Genomic DNA, 25,982 nt, shown 5'->3' on the forward strand with positions numbered 1-25,982 from the left:
CTCAGAAATGAGATGGTGAGTATTCAAAAGTCCTGCTAACCTGGCAGACTATTCATTTCCTATGAAGGCCTCATGAACATCATTTAGAGCTCCATTTTCCCTCCATTTTAAACCATATATTCAAACATATACATCCCATTATCATTCTGGTTTTCTATTCACTACCATACCACTATATTTCCCATTCTTTCAGATATCTACTATGATCTCAAGATCGTTTTCAGCTATGCTTCCATAAAAGCCCTTCTCCACCAAATATTCCTTAATGAATCACATATTAATTACAGAAACAAGGTATCCAAAGCAATTCATTTAACTGAAGGCTAATTCATTAAGCACTGTGTTGTAGTCTTGCTAAAATAAATGATGCCTTAGTAAACAGAAAATATCAAATGTAATTTACTAGTTCCAATTTTACTCAACCTTCAAAATCCAGTCTGAATACAAACATCCCCTTAAAGTATTCTCCAATCTCCTCTTGCCACCTCCATCCACCACTAGAAATAACCTCTCTTTCATCTGTGATCCTATGACATTTTGATTATATCTCCTTCACAGCACTAAGCATGGCCTGCCTGCTTGAGATCAGAGATCTAAATGCACCTTGACTAACTTTTTAACAAGTTCCTTGAGGCCATGGACCCTCTTCTCAACCCCAAGGTACCTAGTTCACAGCAGGAATACAAACACTTCACAAGGTGAATACTCTTAGTGATTTAAACATTATAAAGAGCACCATAATACAGAGGAGACTGCAAGGTTTCCTGAGCTCTGAAGGCAGGAAAAGTATGACATTAAAGAACATGTTATCATCATCAAAACACTCATTGGTTCTGTTAAGTATTCCTCAGCTTTAGAAGAAAATGTTTGTCTAAAAGGGAAAAATACTCTGAATTCCTTTTTTTCTCTAAAATGGAATCACTTTTTACAAATCTCAACTTGCAAAATGAAAGTTCTGGTTGAACTGGCATTGCTAATCCTCCACGGCCACATTTTCTAGGCCTCATGATGTACATTTGACTAGCTCCCTGTAGTTCACTGAGGAGAGGAGACAGTGAGTGGAAGGATGTGGTAGGTGACTGGAATGCAACTGAGGTGCTGCTATTCACCAGTTTGAAAGCCAGCCTTCTCAGTCCAAGAGGAAATAAGAAATGGAACACAAGATTGAGCAAATCAAGTTTTAGGCTCAAGGTCCATAGCAACCACTTCAACAGTGCTGACAACATTCTTTTCCCGAAGCTTTAGTGTTTGGGTATGATAAACCAGGTGGTATAGTGTTAAGTAATCTAAACAAAGCAACTCAAATTCAGAACCTCCTTAATAGCAATAGGGGGAGTCTAAGTGGTCAGCCAAGAATGACTAACTCCAAGTTCCCTCGTGAGCAGCTATTTTTTTGCAGGATTCCTCTCCTTGTCATGGAAAGAATTTTCCCAGAGAAAATAGGGAGAATGGGGCAGTAGGGCTACCAGTATCATAATATTAAATATCATATAGACAACCCCTTGGGGATAACAACTGTTCTTAACTTCGGCTTGTTGAGTAAAACTTTGTTTTTAAATTCAGTATCTTCAGAGACAGAATTGTGCACATAATTTTACAAATACTTAAAGCACTAAGCATGCTGGTTTATGATGGAAAGCTTTCTAAATTGCACAACTTCCTTCTCAGCCTTTCTGAACAAACTAAACCCTAATTCGACCTATTCCTGTTGAACACTAACAATTATAATCAGTTGATGTATTCTGAGACCACCGAGGCAAAGAGAAATGTTTTTTTCTATAATAAATGTCTCCAAACAGCTACACTTCGAATTATTTTGTAGAGCATTTCTGTTTCTGTCATTACCAGCTGTCCCTTCCTGCTGTTGTCAGTGTGTTTGCCTCTGATACAGCATTCTTAGTTCACTGTTTCTGATATCAGATGTATCTGGAAAGCCAAACTCTTAAGTGTCATGGGCTAAGGCTCCCTCCCACCAGTCCCACCTCCTTCAGACCCAGGCAGTAGTCTTCCAGATGCCATGTTCTTTATCACTACAGCTGCATTCTCAAACTTGCCTAATCATAAAGAATTACCAAGTGGGGAGGGTGTTAAAAATACACATTCTCAGTCTCCTCCTCCTAAAGACTATAGTTCAGTGGGCCTAGGATAGAGCCTGGAATCATTTAACATACATCCTCACATGATTTTCATGAACACGTTTAGAAACACAATACTACATGTCACCAGTGCTGCCCTCTTGAATTGGGATTCCTTCAGAAGTATAATGAACCTGGGCCATGGCCGACTCCTTCCCAAGAGACCTGGCAACCAATAAACCTTCCAGGTCACTACTTTTCCATCTCCCTCAGGTAAAATCCCCTGATCCTTTCAGATTCCTGCAGGGTAACCACAACATCTCAGGGGATCTCCGACCCCACATTTGCTGAAGATTTGGCCCATGTTCCTTTTCTCCATCCTAAATATCCTACAATCCTGATGGCTTCTCTGACCACACAGATGGCCCAAACAACTCTCCAGCCTCCCAGTTACTTGACTTTTCTGAATTCAGCCATCTTTACTGAGTTCACTTCACTTCAGTCACTTATATCTGTGGCAAAACACAGGAATCTGTCATGCCCAGTAATTAATTGCTCCAACTCTGAAATCTTCCACTCATGTGTTCCTCTCTAGCCACATCCTCCTATTACTCCATCACTCCACACACCCATTCCTTGACTTCAATACCACTGGTCCTTTTCTCCTCCCCATCTAGCCTAGATACCTTTAGCTATCACGTTAGTCACCCCCTGGCCAATATCCCAGTTCCTCTGCTCTACTGTCCTTCTGCCACTCACCCCAGCAAACTCCAACCCTGGCTCAATCCAACTACATGCCTTCTGTGCTCCTAAAACCAGGCAGCTGAATGCTACCAGTGCCCCAGTTAATCCATGGTCCTGTCTCAGTGGAGCCCTGCATACTGCCTGAAAATCATGGACATTGTCTCAAGTTCATTACCCCTTCTTCTTGACCTCAGTGGTATGTCAAACCTTGTTTTCCTCTGACTGCTTGCCATTTATTCTTTGCAGACCTCACCTCTATTTCACAGAGATGACAAACCACCACCAGACTGGCACTTGCTCATAAGACATCCCACCAGAAAATATGAAAATATAACTGTGTCCAGATATTCCATCATGTGAGCTGCCAAGCCCATCATGCAGAAACTGAGTCTACTGTTCACTTGGTTATTTGAAATAAACTCCCTGGTGGTAAGCATTACTGACGTAAACAGTATGCTGGTGAATATCTTTCTAGTCCAAAAAAATAAAGTAACACAAAATAGTATAGCCAGCTTCTTGAAAGATCTCTCTACCCTGAAAATCCTTCTAAAGATGGGGAAGAGCTTTTTTAAAAGAAAGAAAGCTATTTTCACAAGCATTTAACAAGCTTAAATTCAAACATAAAGTTGTCATACATCAATATAATAATTATAAATCCCAACCCAGACAGTTAATTCTGATTTTTTTTTTTTTGAGTCTCTCTCTGTCACCAGACTGGAGTGCAGTGGCACGATCTCAGCTCACTGCAACCTCCCTGTCCTGGGTTCAAGCGATTCTCCTGCCTCAGCCTCCCGAGTAGCTGGGACTACAGGCACGTACCACCACGTCCAGCTAATTTTTTGTATTTTTAGTGGAGACAAGGTTTCACCATGTTGGCCAGGATGGTCTTGATCTCTTGACCTTGTGATCCACCCACCTAGGCCTCCCAAAGTGCCAGGATTACAGGCGTGAGCCACCACGCCCGGACAATTCTCTGATAATTTTTATAAAGTCAAAACCATGGTCAGTGAAAGAACACTAAGTTAGTTATTGTCTGTCATTCACTCTTACCCAAACTCTAAATTGTTGATGAGTTTACAAGTCTTTTGAGGAATTTTTCTCCTTATAATAGTAATAGCTAACATTGACAGATTTTGCGTATAATTCTGCTCCTCAAAAGATCCTATAAGAACTATTATTTTTCCCCATTTATAGCTGAAAAAACAGACTTAGACATGTAATTTTCCTAAAGGCTTACAGCTAGAAAGTGGCAAAGGTAAAATTAAAACACAGAGCCTGAAAGCAAACTAATCTATATGCTTTCACATAGTGGTTATTAACAGAAGCTTCCTAGGAGAATATAACACCCTAACCCAAGGGTTCTTATTTTTAATGCTCTCATATATGCTTAGAAAGACAAGAGAAACCATCAGGGATGAATAATACAGCATATTTCATATTCATTCATTCCTGCATTCATATCAGAAGGCAGTAATGAATAAAAGGGAAGGTTCTAAAGTCACATTACATAGATTAAAATCCTAATTCCACCATACTCTTAGCTATGTAACTTTAAACATTACTCAAATTCTCTAAGTTCAATTTTCTCAACTAAAAAATAGAAGTAGTGCCGGGCGCAATGGCTCAAGCCTGTAATCCCAGCACTTTGGGAGGCCGAGACGGGCGGATCACGAGGTCAGCAGATCGAGACCATCCTGGCCAACACAGTGAAACCCCGTCTCTACTAAAAAAAATACAAAAAACTAGCCGGGCGAGGTGGCGGGTGCCTGTAATCCCAGCTACTCGGGAGGCTGAGGCAGGAGAATGGCGTAAACCCAGGAGGCAGAGCTTGTAGTGAGCTGAGATCCGGCCACTACACTCCAGCCTGGGCCACAGAGCTAGACTCCATCTGAAAAAAAAATAATAAAAAAATAAAAAATAGAAGTAGTAATATAATTACCAACATCACCATACTGGGTTCTCCCAAAGATTTAAAGATAATGTGTGAACACACATAGCAGTGGATCTGGTCCATAGGAATTCTCAAAAAAAGTAGCTATTAAAATAATTATTCAAAATGTTTTCAGGCCCTACACCTACTGGACTCTGGGCAGAGCACTGGGTGCTAGCACTGTATCATAAACAGGGCCAGGCTGCCCTGCCCTCCTAGATCTTGTAGTCTCTATTGGGAGAGTAGACAATAAAGAAGAAAACAAAAGAAGGAAACATATAAATGAAGTTTTATTGAGGGGTGAAGCCAGCTGGACTTCCTGGTTCGAGAGGGGACTTGGAGAACTTTTTTGTCTTACAAGAGGATTGTAATATGCACCAATCAGCACTCTGTAGCTAGGATTGTAAAACGCACCAATCGGCACTCTGTAAAAACGCACCAATCAGCACTCTGTAGCTAGAGGTTTGTAAAATGGACCAATCAGCACACTGTAAAATGGACCAATCAGCACTCTGTGAAATGGACCAATCAGCAGGACATGGGCGGGGACAAATAAGGGAATAAAAGCTGGCCACCCCAGCCAGTAGAAGCCACCTGCTCGCTCAGACTCCCTTCTAGGTTGTGGAAGCTTTGTTTTTTTCCTTTTCACAATAAATCGCTGCTACTCACTCTTTGGGTCCATGCTATCTTTAAGAGCTGTAACACTCACCACGAAGGTCCACAGTTCCTTTCTTGAAGTCAGCGAGACCACGAACCCACCGGAAGGAACCAACTCCGAACACACTATGAATTTTAGTGAAGTGTCAAGCAATAAATGCACATGTACTGAGATGGAGGACAATGGGGAGGAAGCTACTATAGAAGTAGTGATCAAGGAAGCCCCCTCTGAGGGGGAGATGTTTTAGCTGAGACTGGATGTTTTAGGCTCTTTCTAAGGAGACAAGTGGAGAGAAGAGCCTGTACAGAAGAGGAGAACAAGGCATGTTTGAGGAACTGAAGGTGTTCAACCTGACAAGCATGGCAAACAAGGAGGGGAGCCTGGAGAGGAAGCACGTCAGAGTAAGTGTGGATGCGAGTCCAAGTGCAGTGGAAGCCACCAAGCAGGGGGGGTGGCATGCCTGGGTTTACTCTTTAGTAGGATCACTCTGGCTGCAGTGAGGAAAATGTGCTAGAAGAAAGCAACAGTGGAAGCTGGGAGACCAGCTAGGAGACAGGGGAATCATCCATCTGAGAGAGGGGGTTAGGCGGATTAGGAAGATGGAGAGAAGGAAGGGTTTGAGATATTCTAGAGGCCAGGCCAAAAAGCCATACAGATGGGTTGCATGTGGAGTGAGGAAATGAGAAGAATTACAGACAACTTTCAGGTGTCCAGCCTGAACAATGAATAGACAATACAAACTAACAGTGAGACAGAAGGCTGAAGGGGAGAGTAAGGAAGGGTCAGGAATGAGGAATACAAATTTCGAAGCTTGAGAGGGAGATTGAGAGATCAGTTCTGAACCTGTGAAGTTTGAGATCACTGGGACAGGAAGGTGGTAGCTGAAACTGCAAGTCTGGAACCAGAGAAAGGGTGGGGAGACATAATAGAAAGAGTCATCTGCATCCAGGGGGTACTAGGGTCCTGGGAATTGATGAGATCATTTAAAGAGAGAATATAATGAGAGAAGAAAGGTAGCAGAGCCAGAAAAGAAAAGAAATAATTAAAAATCACGTTGATAATTTAAAACTGAACATGGTAACATAGCCCACACAAACATAGAACTGGCTCAAATACATGCTCAATAAATACCTATGGAACAAACAAAAATAAAATCTTAACACATCCTTTTAGGCCTTTTTTTTTTTTTTTTTTTTTTTTTTGAGATGGTGTCTCACTCTGTCGCCCAGGCTGGAGTGCAGTGGCAAGATCTCTGCTCACCACAGGCTCCGCCTCCTGGGTTCACACTATTCTCCTGCCTCAGCCTCCCGAGCAGCTGGGACTACAGGCGCCCGCCAACACGCCCGGCTAATTTTTGTATTTTTAGTAGAGACAGGGTTTCACCGTTTTAGCCAGGATGGTCTTGATCTCCTGACTTCGTGATCCGCCCACCTCGGTCTCCCAAAGTGCTGGGATTACAGGCATCAGCCACCGCGCCCAGCCTCCTTTTAGGCCTTTAAGAAAATAATTTTCATTTAGGATTCCACCCTTACCACCACCACCACCAACTTCTTGTACATTTGGAGGATAAGAAAAACAAGTTTTCGAAGGTCTCTGTTTGGATTGTGTTCAAGGAGATCCTTTTTCTTAAAAATAAGAAGCAACTGTTTTTTTCCAAAAACTCACAAATTAAAAGTAGTCTACCTGAAATTCAAACCTTTGAAAAGCTTATATTCACATTACAACTTCTGTGTAAAAATTCTGCCCCAAGACACAATTTTCCCATCCTCATAAATTAAAATGCAATTACATATTTTACTACAGATGTTTCATCCTGATAGATGAAACTAGTACTTTCAAACAGTTCAAGAGTCACATTAGAGATGTAAAATTTCAAAAGGTCAAGGATTTATTTTTAAATGTTTTTTAAAAAAAAACCCATTAAGTATACCTGCTAGGTCATCCAAAAACTGATAAGCAGGGAGATGAAAAGGACAGAACGGCCAGAAAAATAAGTAAATATGTAACAGCTATTCCCCAAATGAAAACACATTAAAGCTATAATTATATCTCTGGGTATCTGTTGACACAAAAAACCCCATTATGCTCTTGAGGCTTATACTATCACTATGAACTACCAAATTGAAATCACAGCTGTAAACATAACTGGGAAACTTTATACTTTTCAAAAATGTCCAGTGTGACACAGTGATAATGCATAAGAAGGAAAGCCAACAACATTTGCCAAAAATGTTCCTTCCCTCAATTGTTCAAGTTAAATCAAGACCGTAATTCTTTTTAAGACCATAGCCTCGGCCGGGCGCGGTGGCTCAAGCCTGTAATCCCAGCACTTTGGGAGGCCGAGGCGGGCGGATCACAAGGTCAGGAGATCGAGACCACAGTGAAACCCCGTCTCTACTAAAAATACAAAAAATTAGCCGGGCGCGGTGGCGGGCGCCTGTAGTCCTAGCTACTCAGGAGGCTGAGGCAGGAGAATGGCGGGAACCCGGGAGGCGGAGCTTGCAGTGAGCCGAGATCGCGCCACTGCACTCCAGCCTGGGCAACAGCGTGAGACTCCGTCTCAAAAAAAAAAAAAAAAAAAAAAAAAAAAGACCATAGCCTCACTTTGTAAAATTCTTCTCAGATATAGATGAAAAAGGAATATTCTAACTTTTAAGAGATTGTCATTTTAACTCATGACACAGCTACCTAAAAGCCTAGAAGGCTACCAGCAAGGTCACATGAATAGTTGGATAATGAACATTCATTCTTTCCCTCATTCATTCAACAAATATTAAGTACCCACAGTGGGCCAGGTGCAGTTTCTGAGCCCTGGGGATACATCAGTGAAAAAAAGTCTCACACTTCTGGGTTAATGAGGGAGACAGACAATAAACCAACAAATAAATATGTATTACCAAGTGGTGGTAAGTAAGGCAGGATAAGAACAGGGAAATGGGGTGTATTTAATAGTGCGGTCAAGCAAAGCCAGACAACCTAACTTTCGAGCAGAGACCTGAAGTAAGGAAGTCAACCATGTTAATATGCAGGGACCAGAGTTCTAGGCGGAGGGAACAGCAAATGCAAAGGCACCAAGGCTGGAATATGCTTGACTTTTCTTTTTTTTTTTCTTTTTTTTTTTTTGAGACAGAGTCTCTGTCTCCCAGGCTGAAGTGTGGTGGTGCGATCTTGGCTTAATGCAACCTCCGCATCCTGGGTTCAAGCAATTCTCCTGCCTCAGCCTCCTGAGTAGCTGGGATTACAGGCACGTGCCACCATGCCCGGCTAATTTTTTTTTTTTTTTTTTAGTAGAGACAGAGTGTCACCATGCCAGCCAGGTTGGTCTCGAACTCCTGACCTCGTGATCCTCCCACCTCGACCTCCCAAAGTGCTGGGATTACAGGCATAAGTTTGACGTTTTTAAGAAACAGCAAAGAGATCTGTCTGGCAAGGCTCGAAGTGAGGATGGTTGTGGGGAAGAGGGTTAGCCTGGCAGGCCACAGCAAGGCCTTCAGATTTTAAGACAAAAAGCTATTGGAGGGCTCTAAGCAGAGGACTAACATGATCTGACTTTTTTAAAGGACTGCAAAGAGAAATACAAGTTCCTACTCATAAAACCAAGATGTATCTCTCATAATCTAGTTATAAGTGAAAGAAAAAAAGCATAGAATAAAAGTTGTATAGTATGATAGCATTTTTGTAAGAAAAAACACATATACATGGGAACAAGGCTAAAAGGCTTAATACCAAATTGTGGTTTACTATGGTTTGTGGGATTATGGTGGGTTTTTTTGTTTTGTTTTGTTTTTGGCAATGCTTTTGTTTTTCAAGTTTTCTACCTTAAACATGAATTACTTTGGTAATTTTTAATGTTATCTTTAAAAAGAAAAAAGCACTCTACCATGAGACTTCCCTAGTCTGAAATCTTACTTCGATATGAAAAAAAACAAAAACAAAAACAAAAAAAACTCAAAACCAAAAACCAAAACAACATGGGGAACATTTTTTTCCAAAAATTACCACACTTCCCATGCAAATGTTTGCCTGTCATGAACCACTGCACAAATCAAGCCCAGCTCAATGTATCAAGGTCACAAAACCAACTTGGTTAATATGTTGATCATTACATAGTGGCTCTGTCCTCCACAGCAACTTTGATACCATCTTTCCAAGGCAGCAACAGAAGGGCCCTTTTCATTCATTTTCTAAGTCTCTTTGATACTGTTTTGCGCTTCTGGATTTTTCCACTGTATGTCTCTTAGAAACAAATTAAGCTCGAATAAGTTGTTCCAGCTAATGAAGTGCGCTTTTGGCTCCTTCTCCGTGGTTCAGAATTATCCGGCAAAATACCAATTGTTTTAGGACGCATTTTCTCTTAGTTTTGAAATATTGCAATACTAAGTTACCACAAATAAAGAACATCGAGATAACAACACACAAGAACGTGTATAAATGGAAACTACTGTAATCCTTTTTAAAATTAAGGATGTGTGGACGCCTCATGAATAAACATTTAGGATATCTGGATAAATATATACTATGTGTTCACATAGATAAAAACAGAAAGGAGCATTCCTTCCCACCTCACTCCCCTACCCCAAGTCACATAAGTTTCTCACAGGGCACAGGCCCAGGGCAATCACTGCTCAGAAATGTAAACCATGCAACTCAAAATGACTCAAGCTCTCAAACACTTCCCACCTAAGTTCTACATCCCATCCACTCCTCAATCACTTCCAACAGGCTTCCCTGAATGAAAATCCCAAACTGGGAAGGCTTAACAAGCTCCAAACTCCACTCACATGCCACTCAGGGAATCGGAGGACTTGGGGCCCACGTGTAGTGTTTTCGCGTGGGCAAACAAGGGTCCCAAGATTCAGGATGCTACTGTACCCCGAGTGGTTCGAGTCCTGGCTCTGCCGCTTTCCCTGGTCGAGCTGACGCTCTTTATACCGGGGGCATGGGCTGCCACATCCCAGCAGGGTGCAAGGGCCGGCGGGCGTGGACGCAGGCGGCCCTCGGGCGCACACGCGGGACGAACACTCGGGCACGCACTCTCACACGGTCAGGCGGGCCTGCGCGAACGCCCCCGCTTCCCCTCCACCACCCCCTTTTGCGCCTTCCGCGACGGTGGCACACAGGGCTACCCTGACCCCCAGGACCCCTGGACGCCGGCGCCTGGAGCCCGGGGGGTGATGACAGATGGCGGAGGGCGGGGCTCCGGGGGGAAGGGGCGGAGCCTCTCAGCATGGGGGTGCTGGCGGCTGACAGAAAGACCAGGGGCAGCTGGCGGGAGGGGGCTGACGGAGACTGCGGGTCGGCCGAGGGCCAGGCGTGGCGGGAAGGAGCTCGCACAGACACAGACACAGTCGTGCTGACAGGCAGAGAGACACACAGACACCGGGGACTGACAGCCGCGGGGGCACGCGGGGCCGGCTGGCCGTGGCGGGCGCTCACCTGGCAGCAGCAGCGGTGGCGGCGCCCGCGACCGGGCCACTCTTCCCGCGCTGCGGGCCTCCCTCCCCGCGGCCGGGCGGGCGGGCGGCCGGCGCAGGCCCCGCAGAGGCGGCGGCGGCGGCGACGCCGGAGCCGCGGACTGCTGAGCGGCGGGGACGCAGCTGCACCAACCGACTCCGGGCCACTCGGCTGGGCTCGGCTGCTCTCGGAGGTTCTCGGTTCTGCTCGGCCTTGCTCGGCTCCGCTCGGCCTTGCTCGGCTCGGCTGGGGGCGTGGCCCAGGGCCCCCGCCCAGGTCGCCTTTGGCGGCCGCGGGGCGGGGCTTTTGAGTGGGTGCGAGCCCCCTGACGTCGTGGGGAGCGGACCTTGCTCCCGGCGCATGCGCCAGTCCCCTCCAGCTCTTCACCGTGTGGAGGCTGAAGAAGACGGGGAAGGAGGGGCTGGGGGCGGATGCTGCGGTTCCAGAGGTTCCTGGCTTTTGTACTCCATATCCTGCTCTTTCCAGAGGACCACTTAAGGAAGGTCACACCAGGTTACACTTTCGAAAGGATGTGTGTATAGGCTGGCAGGGGCTCTGGCTCCTGTCTGCCCCTACTCCTCCAATTCCAGTGTTTCCCAACAAGCATCGCCTCGGAGTGGTCTTTTATCCCACCAAAGGCTTCACTGCAGTTTTTAATATTTTGTTTTCTTAAAAATAATAACCAAAGGAAAAAAACTAACTCTTGATCGCTGTTTTAACATTGAATCTTCAAGTACTTGAACTTTGAAGCATCAGTCAGCCTCCTCGAGTCCACTAATACCGTCCTTTCTTCATAGCTATTGTGTAACCTGTAACGCCTGGGATGGGGTTGGATTCTTTCCTGAATTCTCCCCACATGATCCAGGCACCTTTTTAGTTATGGAACCAAGTCTGCAGCAAATATGCTCAGAAAGTGGTTCCCACCTTCAGAATCCAGTGATTAGTAAACAGCAGGAGCTCTACAGTCTTGACACACCTGGGTTGGAATCCCAGATCTGTATTAATCTGGCAGGTTAATCACTGTCTGAGTGACTTTGGACGTGTTAATCTCTCATCTGTAAAAGGGCAATGAAACATGAGTAAACCAATAGAAATATTAAAAGGGTTAAATGAAAGCACATAGAAAGGTTTCTGCACAGTGCTTGGTGTTCAATAAATAAGGCTGACTTTAACTTCAAGTAACTTTAGAACCTTCAGATCCTGAAAACCAGCGAACGTATATACAAATGTGAGTGATGTGTCCAAGTAAACAGTCCATAGTCACCCATACCTGGTGCCTTAGCTTGCTCCTTTCACAACCTTCCCTACCTCAGTTCATGTCAACTCCATTCTTCTGATGACTCCGGCCAAACCATTGGAGTCATCCTGAACTCCTCTCTCCCTATCGTATCCCACATGCAACCCATTAGAAAAGCCTGTCAGCTCTACCTTTAAAATACCCCTTTTCCTCTTTCCTAGAATATTGTAGCAACCTCCTACCTGTTCTCCCTGATTCCACTGTGCTCTCATGGAGCCTTCTCTCAACACAGAAGCCAGAGGGATCCTGTTGAAATCTAAGCTCGAAAACCCCCAAAAGGTTTCCCATCTCAGAGTAAAAGCCAAAAAAATAAAATGGGGGTGGCGGGATGGAGAGTGGGACACGATCTCACTCTATCTCCCAGGTTAGAGTGCACTGGTGCCATCACAGCTCACTGCAGCCTCAACCTCCCAGACTCAAGCAATCCTCCCACCTCAACCTCCCAGGTAGCTAGGACTACAGGTGCACGCCTACTTTTTTAATTTCCAAAATGTTTTTTTTTTTTTTCCAAACGCTTCCAAGATCCTATGTGTCTGCCCTTCTTCCACTTATTATGCTCTCCAACCTCTCTAACTGCACCTCCTTCCACTTGGCCTCCTCATTGAATGCCAGGCATACCAGCCTCCTTCTTGCTCCCAGAATATGGAGGTTCACTTCTACTTCAGAACCTCTGTACTTGGTGTTTCTTCCCCCAGATATCAGAAAGGCATGTGCCCTCCAAGTTTCTATTCAAAAGTCACCTCCCCACACTTTCCCAGACCACTCTACTAAAGTATCAAGTCCCAACTATCACTATCCTCTAAGCCTGCTTTACTTTTCTGCCTAGCCCTTCTAACCTGAATATCATCTATAGTATCTCTGAAGGTGGGAACTTTGTTTTTCCCATCTTCAGCATTTAGAGCATGGGTCGACATGTTCAGGTTCTCAGTATTTCTGGAATGAATGAGAATGTATATAGGTTATGCTGCGCCAATACAACTTCGTTTACTCAACAAACTTTTCTGAGCATCTATTTTGATCCAGGCACAGTGGGATCCTGAGAAAAACAAGGTACTCTCCCAATTTCAAAGGAAACAGGAATGTAAAAAAAATACTTCTGGCCGGGCGCAGTGGCTCACACCTGTAATCCCAGAACTTTGGGAAGCTTAGGTGGGTGAATCACCTGAGGTCAGGAGTTCGAGACCTGACCAACTTGTGAAACCCCCATCTCTACTCAAAATACAAAAATTAGCTGGGCATGTGACGCGCACCTGTAATCCCGGCTACTTGGGAGGCTGAGGCAGTTCAAGAATCACTTGAACCCGGGAAGCACAGGTTGCAGTGAGCCGAGATTGCAGTATTACACTCCAGCCTGGGCAACAAGAGTGAAACTCTGTCTCAAAAACAAACAAACGGCCGGGCACGGTGGCTCAAGCCTGTAATCCCAGCACTTTGGGAGGCTGACATGGGAGGATCAGAAGGTCAGGAGATCGAGACCATCCTGGCTAACACGGTGAAACCCCGCCTCTACTAAAAAAATACAAAAAAAAAAAAAAAAAAGAAAACTAGCCGGGCGAGGTGGCAGGCGCCTGTAGTCCCAGCTACTTGGGAGGCTGAGGCAGGAGAATGGCATAAACCCGGGAGGCGGAGCTTGCAGTGAGCTGAGATCGGGCCACTGCACTCCAGCCTGGGCGACAGAGCGAGACTCCGTCTCAAAAAACAAAACAGGCCGGGCACGGTGGCTCAAGCCTGTAATCCCAGCACTTTGGGAGGCCGAGACAGGCGGATCACGAGGTCAGGAGATCGAGACCATCCTGGCTAACACCGTGAAACCCCGTCTCTACTAAAAAAATACAAAAAACTAGCCGGGCGAGGTGGCGGGCGCCTGTAGTCCCAGCTACTCAGGAGGCTGAGGCAGGAGAATGGCCTAAACCCGGGAGGCGGAGCTTGCAGTGAGCTGAGATCCGGCCACTGCACTCCAGCCCGGGCTACAGAGCAAGACTCCGTCTCAAAAAAAAAAAACAAAACAAACAAACAAACAAAAAAAAACTTCTGGTGGATGTGCCAACTGCTTTGGGAAGCACAGAGAATAGCATAATTAACAATATACAGGAGAGTGTGGGTAGGCTTCCCAGAAGAGGTGACTTTGGAGCCATATCCGAAGAGCTGCCGAGACAGAGACTCCAGACAGAAGAAACAGCATTTAATACCAGTGTAGGGGGGTATGTCACAAATGATATTTACACACAGAGGCAAATTACTTTCCTTTAAAAAATATTCAGATTTCAGGTGAGCTCTATAATAATGTCACTTGCACTCACATTCTGATGAGCTTTCTCAAGCAGGAAGGAAACTGCTGGTATAGTTAATGACATAGTTACAACCTATTTTATTGGACCCCTATTTTATTGGAATGGGCTACACCTGTGAACTTTTTGTACTAGCATCCAGAGAAAGAACTATCAGAAGTTTGCTGGCTGCAAGCACCAGAAACCCACCAGACCAATTAAAGGAAAATAAAAGGAGACTTTATCTTTAGGCTTTTGGTGGGATGGATCTCTCAAAGGCCAAGGGAAAGAACCTAGCTGGGCTTTTGGATGGGCTGGAAGCAGAGTAAGGGGAGCCAGTACGACTCCAGCAAACTTGTTTTCTCTGCCTCCGGGTATTAATAACACAATGAGACATGTGTCTAGCAACCTCTCCCAAGTATGAGATACAATTCCAACTATCCAGAGAGACTAAAACTCCCTAATCTTTCCAACTACAAAATCATGTAGAAAAGGCTCTAACTGACCCAATTTGTGGTAGGTGCCCTCCTCCTCCAGAGAAGTCATGGCCAGCTTGCAGGCATAAAGTTCACCAGGAAGCCACCTCTGTGAATCAAGGAATGGCCAATTACCAGGAAAAGGGAAATGATTTCTAGCTGAGGCAATATCTTGAAAGAAGTTCCCCACAGAACTGCTGGTTCCACGTAGTGGCAAAACCCCTGGGAAACATTTGGTAGTGACACAGGAAACAATTGTTGAGTTCTTGATTTCTGCTTAGTAGGGAGGCCTTTTTTAAGCAGCAGTCAAAAAAAGGTGTTTTTTGTTTTTGTTTGTTTTGAGACGGTGTCTCACTGTGTCATCCAGGCTGGAGTGCAATGACATAGTCTTGGCTCACTGCAACCTCCTCCTCCCAGGTTCAAGCGATTCTCCTGCCTCAACATCTCAAGTAGCTGGAATTACAGGCATGCGCCACCACGCCCGGCTAATTTTTGTATTTTTAGTAGAGACCGGGTTTTGCCACGTTGGCCAGGCTGGTCTCAAACTCCTGACCTCAGGCAATCCACCAGCCTCAGCCTCCCAAAGTGCTGGGATTACAGGCATGAGCCACCATGCCTGGCCTGAAAGCTGTTCTTTTCCCAACAAAAAAGAGGACAAAAACTGGGATGCTCTCCGTAAGACCTCTGTAGGCACATGATAGGATTGTACTTCCTTACAATAGCTTGGATTTGTGAATAACCATATGACTTTCTTTGGTCAATAAAATGTGAGAAGTACAGTCACACCTTGCTTAACGACAGGGATATGTTCTGAGAAATGCATCATTAGGTGATTGCATCATTGTGCAAACATCATGCAGTGTACTTAACACAACTTAGACGGTAAAGCCTACCATACGCTGAGGCTATATGGTATAACCCATGGCTCCTCGGTTACAAACCTGTACAACATGTTACAGTACTGAATACTGTAGGCAGTTATAACACAGTGGTATATATTTGTGTATCTAAACATAGAAAAGGTACAGTAAGAGTAGGGTATAAAATATTTAAAAATGGTACACCTGTATAGGGCACTTACCATGAATGGAGCTTGCAGGACTGGAAGTTGCTCTGGGTGAGTCAGTGATGGAGTTGTGAGTGAATGTGCAGGCCTAGTACATTACTGTATGCCACTGTAGACTGTATACACACTATACACTTAATGCTAAATTTTTTTTTCTTGAGACAGAGTCTCGCTCTATTGCTGAGACTGGAGTGCAATGGCGCCATCTCGGCTCACTGCAACCTCTGCCTCCTCGGTTTAACCGATTCTCTTACTTCAGTCTCCCTAGGAGCTGGGATTACAGGTGTGCACCAACATGCCCAGCTAATTTTTTATATTTTTAGTAGAGACAGGGTCTCGCTGTGTTGGCCAGGCTGGTCTCGGACTCCTGGCCTCAAGTGATCTGCCTGCCTCAGCCTTCCATAGTGCTGGAATTACAGGTGTGAACCACTATGCCCGGCCATACTTACACTAAATTTATTTTTTAAATGTTTTTATTTGGCTAGGCACAGTGGCTCATACCTGTAATCCCAACACTTTGGAAGGCCACGGTGGGAGGACTGCTTGAGGACAGGAGTTTGAGACAAACTGGGCAATATAGTGAGACCCACATCTCTACAAAAAAATGTAAAAATTAGCTGGGTGTAGTGGCACATGCCTATAGTCTCAGCTACTCAGGAGGCTAAGGAAGGAGAATCACTTGAGCCCAGGAATTTGAGGCTGCAGTGACCTATGATCATGCGATCATGGCACTGCACACTAGCCTGGGTGACAGATGGAGAGCCCATCTCAAAAAAAAAAAGAAAAAGGAAAAGGAAAAGGAAAATAAAAAATAGGTTTTTTAAAAAAAAGGTTTTCTTTAGTTATCTTTAGCTTACTATAACTTTTTTAACATACACTTTTAAATATTTTTAACTTTTTGACTGTTTCGTAGTAACACTTAGTTTTGTTTTTTTTTTTTTTGAGATGATCTCGCTATGTCACCTGGGCTGGGGTGCAGTGGTACAATCTCAGCTCACTGCAATCTCTACCTCCCAGGCTCAAGCAATCCTCCCATCTCAGCTCCCCAAGTACCTGGGAAATAACACTGAACTTAAAATACAAACCCACTATACAGTTGTACATTTTCTTTCTTCATATTTTTGTTCTGTGAGCCTTTTTTTCTTTTTCCTTTTTTTGAAACAGGCTCTCATTCCAACACCCAGGCTGGAGTACAGTGGAGCAATCTCAGCTCACTGTAATGTCCACCTCCCGGGTTCAAACAATTCTCCGGCCTCAGCCTCCCAAGTAGCTGGAGTTACAGGTGTATGCCACCATGCCTGGCTAATTTTTGTATTTTTAGTAGAGACAGGATTTCACCATGTTGGCCAGGCTGGTCTTGAACCCCTGACCTCAAGTGATCCACCCACCTTGGGCTCCCAACAGTAAGCTTTTTACTATTAACTTTTTTTAAACCTTTTAAACTTTTTTGTAAAAAGACATATTAGCCTTGGCCTACACAGGGTCAGGATCATCAATAACACACTGTCTTCTACCTTCGTATCTTTTTCCACTGGAAGGTCTTCAGAAGTAATAATACACACGGAGCTGTCAGCTCCTATGATGAAAATGCCTTCTTCTGGAATCCCTCCTGAAAGACCTGCCTGAGACTATTTTACAGTTTTTTTTAATAGGTAGAAGGAGTACACTCTAAAATAATGATAAATAGTATAGTAAATACATGAACCAATAATAGTCATTTATTACCAGTATCAAGTTATTTGTATTACCTGTATCATGTACAGTACATAATTGTATGTGCTGTACTTTTAGACAACTGGCAACACAAGGTTTCTTTACATGAGCAGCACCACAAACCTGTGACTAACATATTGCACTCTGATGTTATGATGGCTATCAGGCCACTAAGTGACAGGAGTTTTTAGTCTACATTACAATCTTATGGGACCACCACTGTACATGCAGTTCCTCGTTGACTGCACATACAATGTTGCACCATTGTATATGCAAAACATCATTGTGTGGTGTATAATTCACCGTATATCACTCCCAGATCCAAAGCTAAGTCCTGAGATATTTGTACCCCATGTTTATAGCAGCATCATTCACAATAACTAAAAGGTAGAAACAACCCAAGCATCTACTGACAGATAAATGGGAAAAATAGGGTATATACATATGAAAGAATATTATTTAATCCTTAAAAGGAATTCAATTCTGACATGGTACAACATAGATGAAACTTGAGGACATTTTTCTAACCTGTTAAGTAAACCGGTTAGAAAAAGGCAAATATTGTATAACTCCACTTATATGAAGTACCTGCTATAGTCAAATTCATAGAGACAGAAAGTAAAGTGGTGGTTGCCAGTGGCTGGGGGGAAGGGAGAATTGGAAGTTATTGTTTTATGGGGATAAAGTTTCGGTTTTGCAAGACGAAAAGAGTTCTGGAGATTGGTTGCACAACAACACGAATGAAGTTAACACCAGTGAACTGTTCACTTAAAAATGGTTAATAAAGGGCCGGGCACAGTGGCTCAAACCTGTAATCCCAGTATTTTGGGAGGCCGAGGTGGGTGGATCACTTGAAGTTAGGAGTTCAAGACCAGCCTGGCCAACATAGTGAAACCCCATCTCTACAAGAAATACAAAAATTAGTTAGGCGTGATGGTGCTCACATGTAATCCCAGCGACTCAGGAGGCTGAAGCATGAGAATTGCTTGAACCTGGGAGGCAGAGGTTGCAGTGAGCCGAGATTGCACCACTGCACTCCAGCCTGGGCAACAGAGACCTCATCTCAAAAAAAAAAAAAAAAAAAAAAAAGTTAATATGTAGATTTATGCAGATTTTACCACAGTTTAAAAAAAAAAAAAAATCAAATGGGCCAGGTGGCTCATGCCTGTAATCCCAGCACTTTGGGAGGCCGAGGTGGGCAGATCACAGGGTCAGGAGATCAAGACCATCCTGGCCAAAATGGTGAAACCCCATCTCTACTAAAATACAAAAACTTAGCCAGGTGTGGTGGCACACACCTGTAGTCCCAGCTACTTGGGAGACTGAGGCAGGGGAATCCCTTGAACCCAGGAGGCGGAGGTTGCAGTGAGCTGAGATCGCACCACTGCACTCCAGCCTGGCGACAGAACAAGACTCCATCTCAAAAAGAAAGAAAGAAAAAAATCAAATGGAGATAATAAAATGGAATAAAAAATACATGGCTAGTCCAGAAGAAGGATAAAAAAATTAAACAGGGCCGGGCGCGGTGGCTCACGCCTGTAATCCCAGCACTTTGGGAGGCCGAGACGGGCGGATCACGAGTTCAGGAGATCGAGACCATCCTGGCTAACACGGTGAAACCCCGTCTCTACTAAAAAATACAAAAAACTAGCCGGGCGAGGTGGCGGGCGCCTATAGTCCCAGCTACTCGGGAGGCTGAGGCAGGAGAATGGCATGAACCCGGGAGGCGGAGCTTGCAGTGAGCTGAGATCCGGCCACCGCACTCCAGCCTGGGTGACAGAGCGAGACTCCGTCTCAAAAAAAAAAAAAAAAAAAATTAAACAGGGACAAAAGTCAGGTAGGACAAATAGATTTTTTTTAAATAGCCAGATTATAGACTTAAATGATTTGAAATCATATCTGTAATTATATTAAATGTGAATGGACTAAATATTCTAGCAAAAGGGGAAAATTGACAAACTGAAATTAAAACAAACAAACAAGACTCAACTGTTTGATGCTGTCCAGGTCTGGTAGCTCACTGCTGTAATCCCAGCACTTTGGGAGGCTAAGGCAGGTAGACTGCTTATGACCTAAATACACAAAGTAAAACTATAATCATGGCCTGACATACAGAAGTTACTCAATAAATATATCTTGAATGAATGGGTGCATATATGTGATATGTTGCTCCAACTTAACTTCACTTATTCAATGAACAGCCAAACCAATTTTTGTTGAATATGGACTTAAATATGAAAGGTAAAACGATAAAGCTTTAGAAGATAACATACAATATCTTCATAACCTTAAGGTAGAAAAAGTTTTCTTAAACAGAACAGAAAAAGCACTAGCTATAGGAAATATCGATAAATTGCATTTTTTTTTTTTTTACAATTAAGATCTGTTCAACAAGAGACATCACTAAGAGAGTGAAGAAGCCACAGAAGATTTGCAATGCACATAACAAAAGTTCTGTATCCAATATATACAGAAAACTAAAGAAAAGATATACCAATAGAAAAATGGGCAAAAACAGGTTCTTCACACACACACACAAATCCAAATAGCCAATAAACATGTAGCAAGTGCTTAGCCTCATTAATGAAGAAAATGAAGTACAGTGAACAACTACTACAGATCCAGGTGGCTAAACATTCCAAGTCTGACAGTAACAACTGTCGGTGAGAACTATTGTTGAATGTATAAGGGAAGCTCTTATACATTGCTGAAGGGAGTGCACTTGTGTAAACATTTTGGAAAACAGTTTGGCATTATTATTATTTTTGAGACAGAGTCTCGCTGTGTCACCCAAGCTGGAGTGCAGTGGCGTGATCTTGGCTCACTGCAGCCTCAGCCGCAGCCTCCCGGGTTCAAGCAATTCTCCTGCCTCAGCCTCCCAAGTAGCTGGGACTACAGGTGCACGCTGCCACGCCTGGCAAATTTTTTGCATTTTCAGTAGAGACGGGGTTTCACCATGTTGGCCAGGATGGTCTTGATCTCCTGACCTCGTGATCCACCCGCCTCAGCCTCCCAAAGTGCTGGGATTACAGGCATGAGCCGCCGCGCCCAGTAGCATTATTTTAAGTTAAGCATAGGCATAGCTTATAACCCAGAAATTCTGCTCCAAAATACACACCCATGAGAAACACGTGCCCAGATACAGCAGTAGACACGTACAAGAATGTTCACAGCAGCATTATTTATAATAACCCCAAGTTGGAAACAACCCAAATGCCCATCAGTAGCAGAAGGAATAAATCGTGGTATATTCACTTAGCAGAACACTACAGACGGCACTGAAGATGAATGAAGTATAGCTGTGCACAGTACCGTGGAAGAATCTGGTAACGAGTGTGAAACCAGAGAAGTCAGACACACATCTTAAGACTGCCTTTCTATAAAACCCATAGCCACACAAAACCAAACATGTCCCTCCCCCACAGTTCTCCACCACTCCTCTACTTATGACACACAGGAAGAGTGGTAATAAAGACAGATTTCATAGTAACTAGTTAGGGAATCACCGTTTTGTACCCAGGCACAGAAAACCAATTCCCTACTGGAATATCTCCTGTGTGGAGGGATGAGGAGAGAAATTGGCTTTCGAGGTGAGGGAGCTCAAGGAAGTGACTGACAGCTCTGTTGTGGGGATAGAGAACATTATTACGGTCAGGCCACCCTTCTCTTAGAATCCATTGTGATGACTTCAGTGTTACTTTTTTTTTTTTTTTTTTGAGACAGGGGCTCACTGTCACCCAGGCTGGGGTGCACTGTTGCTATCACGGCTCACTGCAGCCTCAACCTCCCGGGTTCAAGTGATCCACCCGAGTAGCTGGGACTACAGGAATGCACCACCATGCCCAACTAATTTTTGTATTTTCTTTTGTAGACACAGGGTTTCACTATGTTGCCCAGACTGGTCTCAAATTCCTGGCTCAAGTGATCCACCTGCTTCTGCCTCCCAAAGTGGTAGGATTACAGGTATGAGCCACCGTACCCAGCTACAGGGTTATTTTAATAAAGTCACTGAAAGTTAGGGGGTCATAATGACCCATCTATAGCATGCTAAACCTTCATCAGGCACTGAAGGCCACGATATGGGACAACAAGCAATTCCTGAGGTGCAATGCACATTAGCAAAAGAAGGCCATGCAGCTCTGGAAAGATTCTCAACAATAAACATGATTTTGTTGTGTGTTCCTCCAGATTTTTTCAGGGTTTCTCAACATTTTTTATTATAAATATGGTATTGTATTACACATATTGTTTACGTTTTTTTTTTGATACAGAGTCTCGCTCTGTCGCCCGGACTGGAGTGCAGTGGCACAATCTCGGCTCACTGCAAGCTCTGCTTCCTGGGTTCATGCCATTCTCCTGCCTCAGCCTCCCCAGTAGCTAGGACTACAGGCACCCACCACCACCACCAGCTAATTTTTTTGTATTTTTAGTAGAGACGGGGTTTCACTGTGTTAGTCAGGATGGTCTCAATCTCCTGACCTCATGATCTGCCCGCCTCAGCCTCCCAAAGTCCTGGGATTACAGGCGTGAGCCACCACCCCTAGCCTTGTTTACCTTTTTTAAACAGTAGCTGCTAAACATCTGTTAAACATTTTAATACAGGCCGGGCGCGGTGGCTCAAGCCTGTAATCCCAGCACTTTGGGAGGCCGAGACGGGCGGATCACGAGGTCAGGAGATCGAAACCATCCTGGCTAACACGGTGAAACCCCGTCTCTATTAAGAAATACAAAAAACTAGCCGGGCGAGGTGGCGGGCGCCTGTAGTCCCAGCTACTCGGGAGGCTGAGGCCGGAGAATGGCGTGAACCCGGGAGGCGGAGCTCGCAGTGAGCTGAGATCCGGCCACTGCACTCCAGCCTGGGTGACAGAGCGAGACTCCGTCTCAAAAAAAAAAAAAAAAAAAAAAAAAAAAAAAAAAAAAAACATTTTAATACATAGAGACCTACTTCGTAATTTAGGAGGTGATGGAAACTTCATAATTTTGGGTGTGAATATATTATCTTGATTGTGGTGGTCATTTCACAGGTACACACATCAAAACTCAAAGTGTACACTCTAGATATGTGTTTTATTATACATCAATTATGCCTCAGTATAAATGAAAAAAAGGTTGTTTTAAATCTCCCCCCACCCTTTTTGTTTGTTTTTATGGAGACGGGGTCTCACTCCTCTGCCCAGACTAGAGTGCAGTAGTGGTGATCATAGCTCACTGCAGCTTCCAACTGCCGGGCTCAAGCAATCCTCTTGCCTCAGCCTCCAGAGTAGCTAGGACTACAGGCATGCACCACCATACCCAGACAATTAAAAAAATGGTTTTTGTACAGACTGCCTCTTGCTTTGTTGCCCAGGTTGATCTCAAAATCCTGGCTGCAAGCAGCCCCCCTTCCTTGACCTCCCAAAGTGTTGGGATTACAGGCATGAGCCACCACACCTGGCCTTGCATTTTAAATCTCTTTTACTGTTTTCTTCCACTTAACACTATAAATTCCATCCATGCTGTTTTACGTCTATTTCATGTAGAATTCCAAGGTATGTATCCACATTTTACTAACTCATCCCCTAGTTCCTTTGCCTCTAGTTCCTGTGTGCCATTAATACTGTAACAAATAACCTCCTGCTTGTCTTCTTGTGGATCTGAGCAAACTTTCTTCAAAATATATTTCCAGGCGTGAGACTGCTACACTACTGAGCCCTATGCATACTTAGTTTTACTAAGAACTATTGGCTTATTTTATAGAAGGGCTGAACAAGTTTATAGTCCCACCAGTCCAATCTCTTCACATGGGTTTCAGACCCTTTGTGTTGCAGTAACACTGAGAGGATGGATGTTGATTCCTGGTGCCCCGATGCAATTTGAAATTGACTTCATGGTCACTGACAAATTACTTTTCAGGTTGTCACAGGGCTGAGGCCATTTCCTAGTGACTTAACAGATAGAATTTCTTCTCTATTTTCACTTGCTTTTTTAAATGTTTTCGGGGAGGGGTGCCGGTTAGAGACAGGAGCACTACAGTCTGTTTTCCCTGGGCACTTCCTGGCAGCCTTCTGAGTTCCCAACTACATGGAGAAACTGCCTTGGGTCAGTGTTTTAAGCTGCAAGGAATGTTGTGACTCAGCTAGTCGCTCAGGGACACCTCGATGAACAAGGCCACGGGAAGGAAGTCATTACACAGAGAGCTGGACTGTAAAAACCAAAAATACTCTACACACCAAACTCTAGAGCAGTGCAGCAGTACATCCCATGACTCAACGAGACAGCTTCTGCCACGTGGCACACAGCTCCGGATATGTGGTGCGCAGCCCTCGCTCGCGGCTGTGCTGCCACTCTGAGCTGCTTGGAAAGTTGATGGGGTGGGGAAATCTGTGACTGTATTCTCTCTCCACCCCCTCCACTCTGACCATTGCTCCTCTCATCGTCTCCCCCTCTTCCCACTCCTTCCTCTTTAACCCTCTTGCCCTACAAAAACAAAAACAGCTGGAATTTAATATTTCACACCTGCTGGCAATTTGGCAGGGACACATGGAGGTCAAAACGCTGGCACCCTAGGAAGACCCTACTGATCTGGCAGACACTGGGCAACAGGTCATATCACCTGGGGCAGGGTCAAGAGTACTGGGGAAAGACGCAGCCCCAAGGGACGGAAACTTCATGATACAGGCAAAACATTCAAAGATGTGGACATTCACTAATCTTTATTGGAGACCTACTATGTGCCAGATGCTTTTTGTTTTTTTGAGATGGAGTCTCATTCACTGGAGTGCAGTAGCACCATCTCGGCTCACTGCAATCTCCACCTCTGGTTCAAGCAATTCTCCAGCCTCAGCCTCCCCCGTAGCTGGGATTACAGGCGTGTACCACCACACCTGGCTAATTTTTGTATTTTTGGTAGAGAGAGGGTTTCACCATGTTGGCCTGGCTGGTCTTGAACTCCTAGCCTCAAGTGATCCACCCGTGTCGGCCTCCCAAACTATTGGGATTATAGGCATGAGCCACCATGCCCGGCCCCAGACTGTTCTTAGGAACTGTCAGTGAAGACAGATCAGATGTCTTGTCCTCACGGGGTCTGCATTCTTTTGGAGGGAGACACACACATACCAGACATCCTCAAAAAGTAAATTAGCACTTGAGGAAGCTGTTAGGGCTACTGGAAAAGATTAGAGCATGGAGAGGTGTCTGGCATGGTCAGGGTAGACTTCATGGACATTGGTGTGGTCTTGAGGTTAGTGAGAGAGCCAGGCAGGTAGGCATCTAGGGAAAGAAACTTCTGGGCAAAGGAAGCAGCCAGTGTGCCTTTTTTTTTTTTTTTTTAAAGATACACAGTCTTACACTGTCACTCAGGCTGGCGTGCAGTGGTGTAATCACAGCTCTACAACCTTGAAATCCTGGGCTCAAGCGATCCTCCCATCTCAGCCTCCCAAAGTGTTGGGATTACACACATGAGCCACTGCATCTGACCAAGTATACTTTTTTTTTTTTTTTTTTTTTTTTTTGAGACAGAGTCTTGCTCTGTCACCCAGCCTTGAGTGCAGTGGCATGATCTTGGCTTACTGCAAGCTCCACCTCCAAGGTTCACACCATTCTCCTGCCTCAGCCTCCCAAGTAGCTGGGACTACAGGCACCCATCACCACGCCCAGCTAATTTTTTTGTATTTTTAGTACAGTCAGGGTTTCACCATGTTAGCCAAGATGGTCTCGATCTCCTGACCTCATGATCCACCCGCCTTGGCCTCCCAAAGTGCTGGGATTACAGGCGTGCACCACCATGCCTGGCCCCAAGTATACTTTTAAGTGTACTCAATAATTGGTTTCCTTTTCCTCATCTGTAACAACAGTTTCCACCTTTTGTCCAACTCCTGAGAGCCTTGGGTTCTAACCACAACAGCTCCTCACTCCCAGTGGCAGCCCTTTCATGCAGCCTCCCCTCTCTAGCCCCCCTCTGCCTGTTGGCATCTGCAGCCATGGTGCAGGCCTAGTACATGGATGAGCTTCCAGATGGCTGGAGGCAGCCTCACCACCCCGAGTCCCTCGCCACCCAGTGGGCCAGAAACAGCCATGCCGGCTCAGGGTGCACTACTAAAGCTGGACACTGACAAATAAGAGAACGATCCAGAATTAGAAAAGACTCAAAGAGAGAGAAGCTACTCCTGGATAGACATAATAAGCATATGTAAAGATAAATTACCAAATGATGAAGAAAACATTAAGGTGTTTTACGAGGAGCATTTACACTTGGATGATCAGATCTGTTACATCCCGGGTGGCAGTGGATACTTGGATGACAGATAAAGAGGACAAGTGAATC

General features: G+C 44.6%; 1 protein-coding gene across 43 annotated transcripts in view; it reads right to left on the reverse strand.

The window, feature by feature from the left end:
- The window catches only part of ZHX3 (zinc fingers and homeoboxes 3), a 154,167-nt gene that overhangs the window by 124,557 nt on the left and 3,628 nt on the right, over positions 1–25,982 (reverse strand). For 20 of the 43 annotated variants that reach the window (XM_074005348.1, XM_065523157.2, XM_074005333.1 and 17 more), the window contains exon 1: positions 10,844–11,030. The exons of 5 other annotated variants lie outside the window; for them this stretch is intronic. The gene's annotated coding sequence lies outside the window, so the exon portion shown is untranslated. Of the gene's footprint in view, positions 1–10,188; positions 10,557–10,843; positions 11,031–25,982 lie in introns of those variants that run through there. 18 more of the 43 variants (XM_074005337.1, XM_074005327.1, XM_074005334.1 and 15 more) reach the window with 2 other exon arrangements.

This window comes from Macaca fascicularis, chromosome 10 (assembly GCF_037993035.2).
Source record: "Macaca fascicularis isolate 582-1 chromosome 10, T2T-MFA8v1.1".
NCBI lineage: Eukaryota > Metazoa > Chordata > Mammalia > Primates > Cercopithecidae > Macaca > Macaca fascicularis.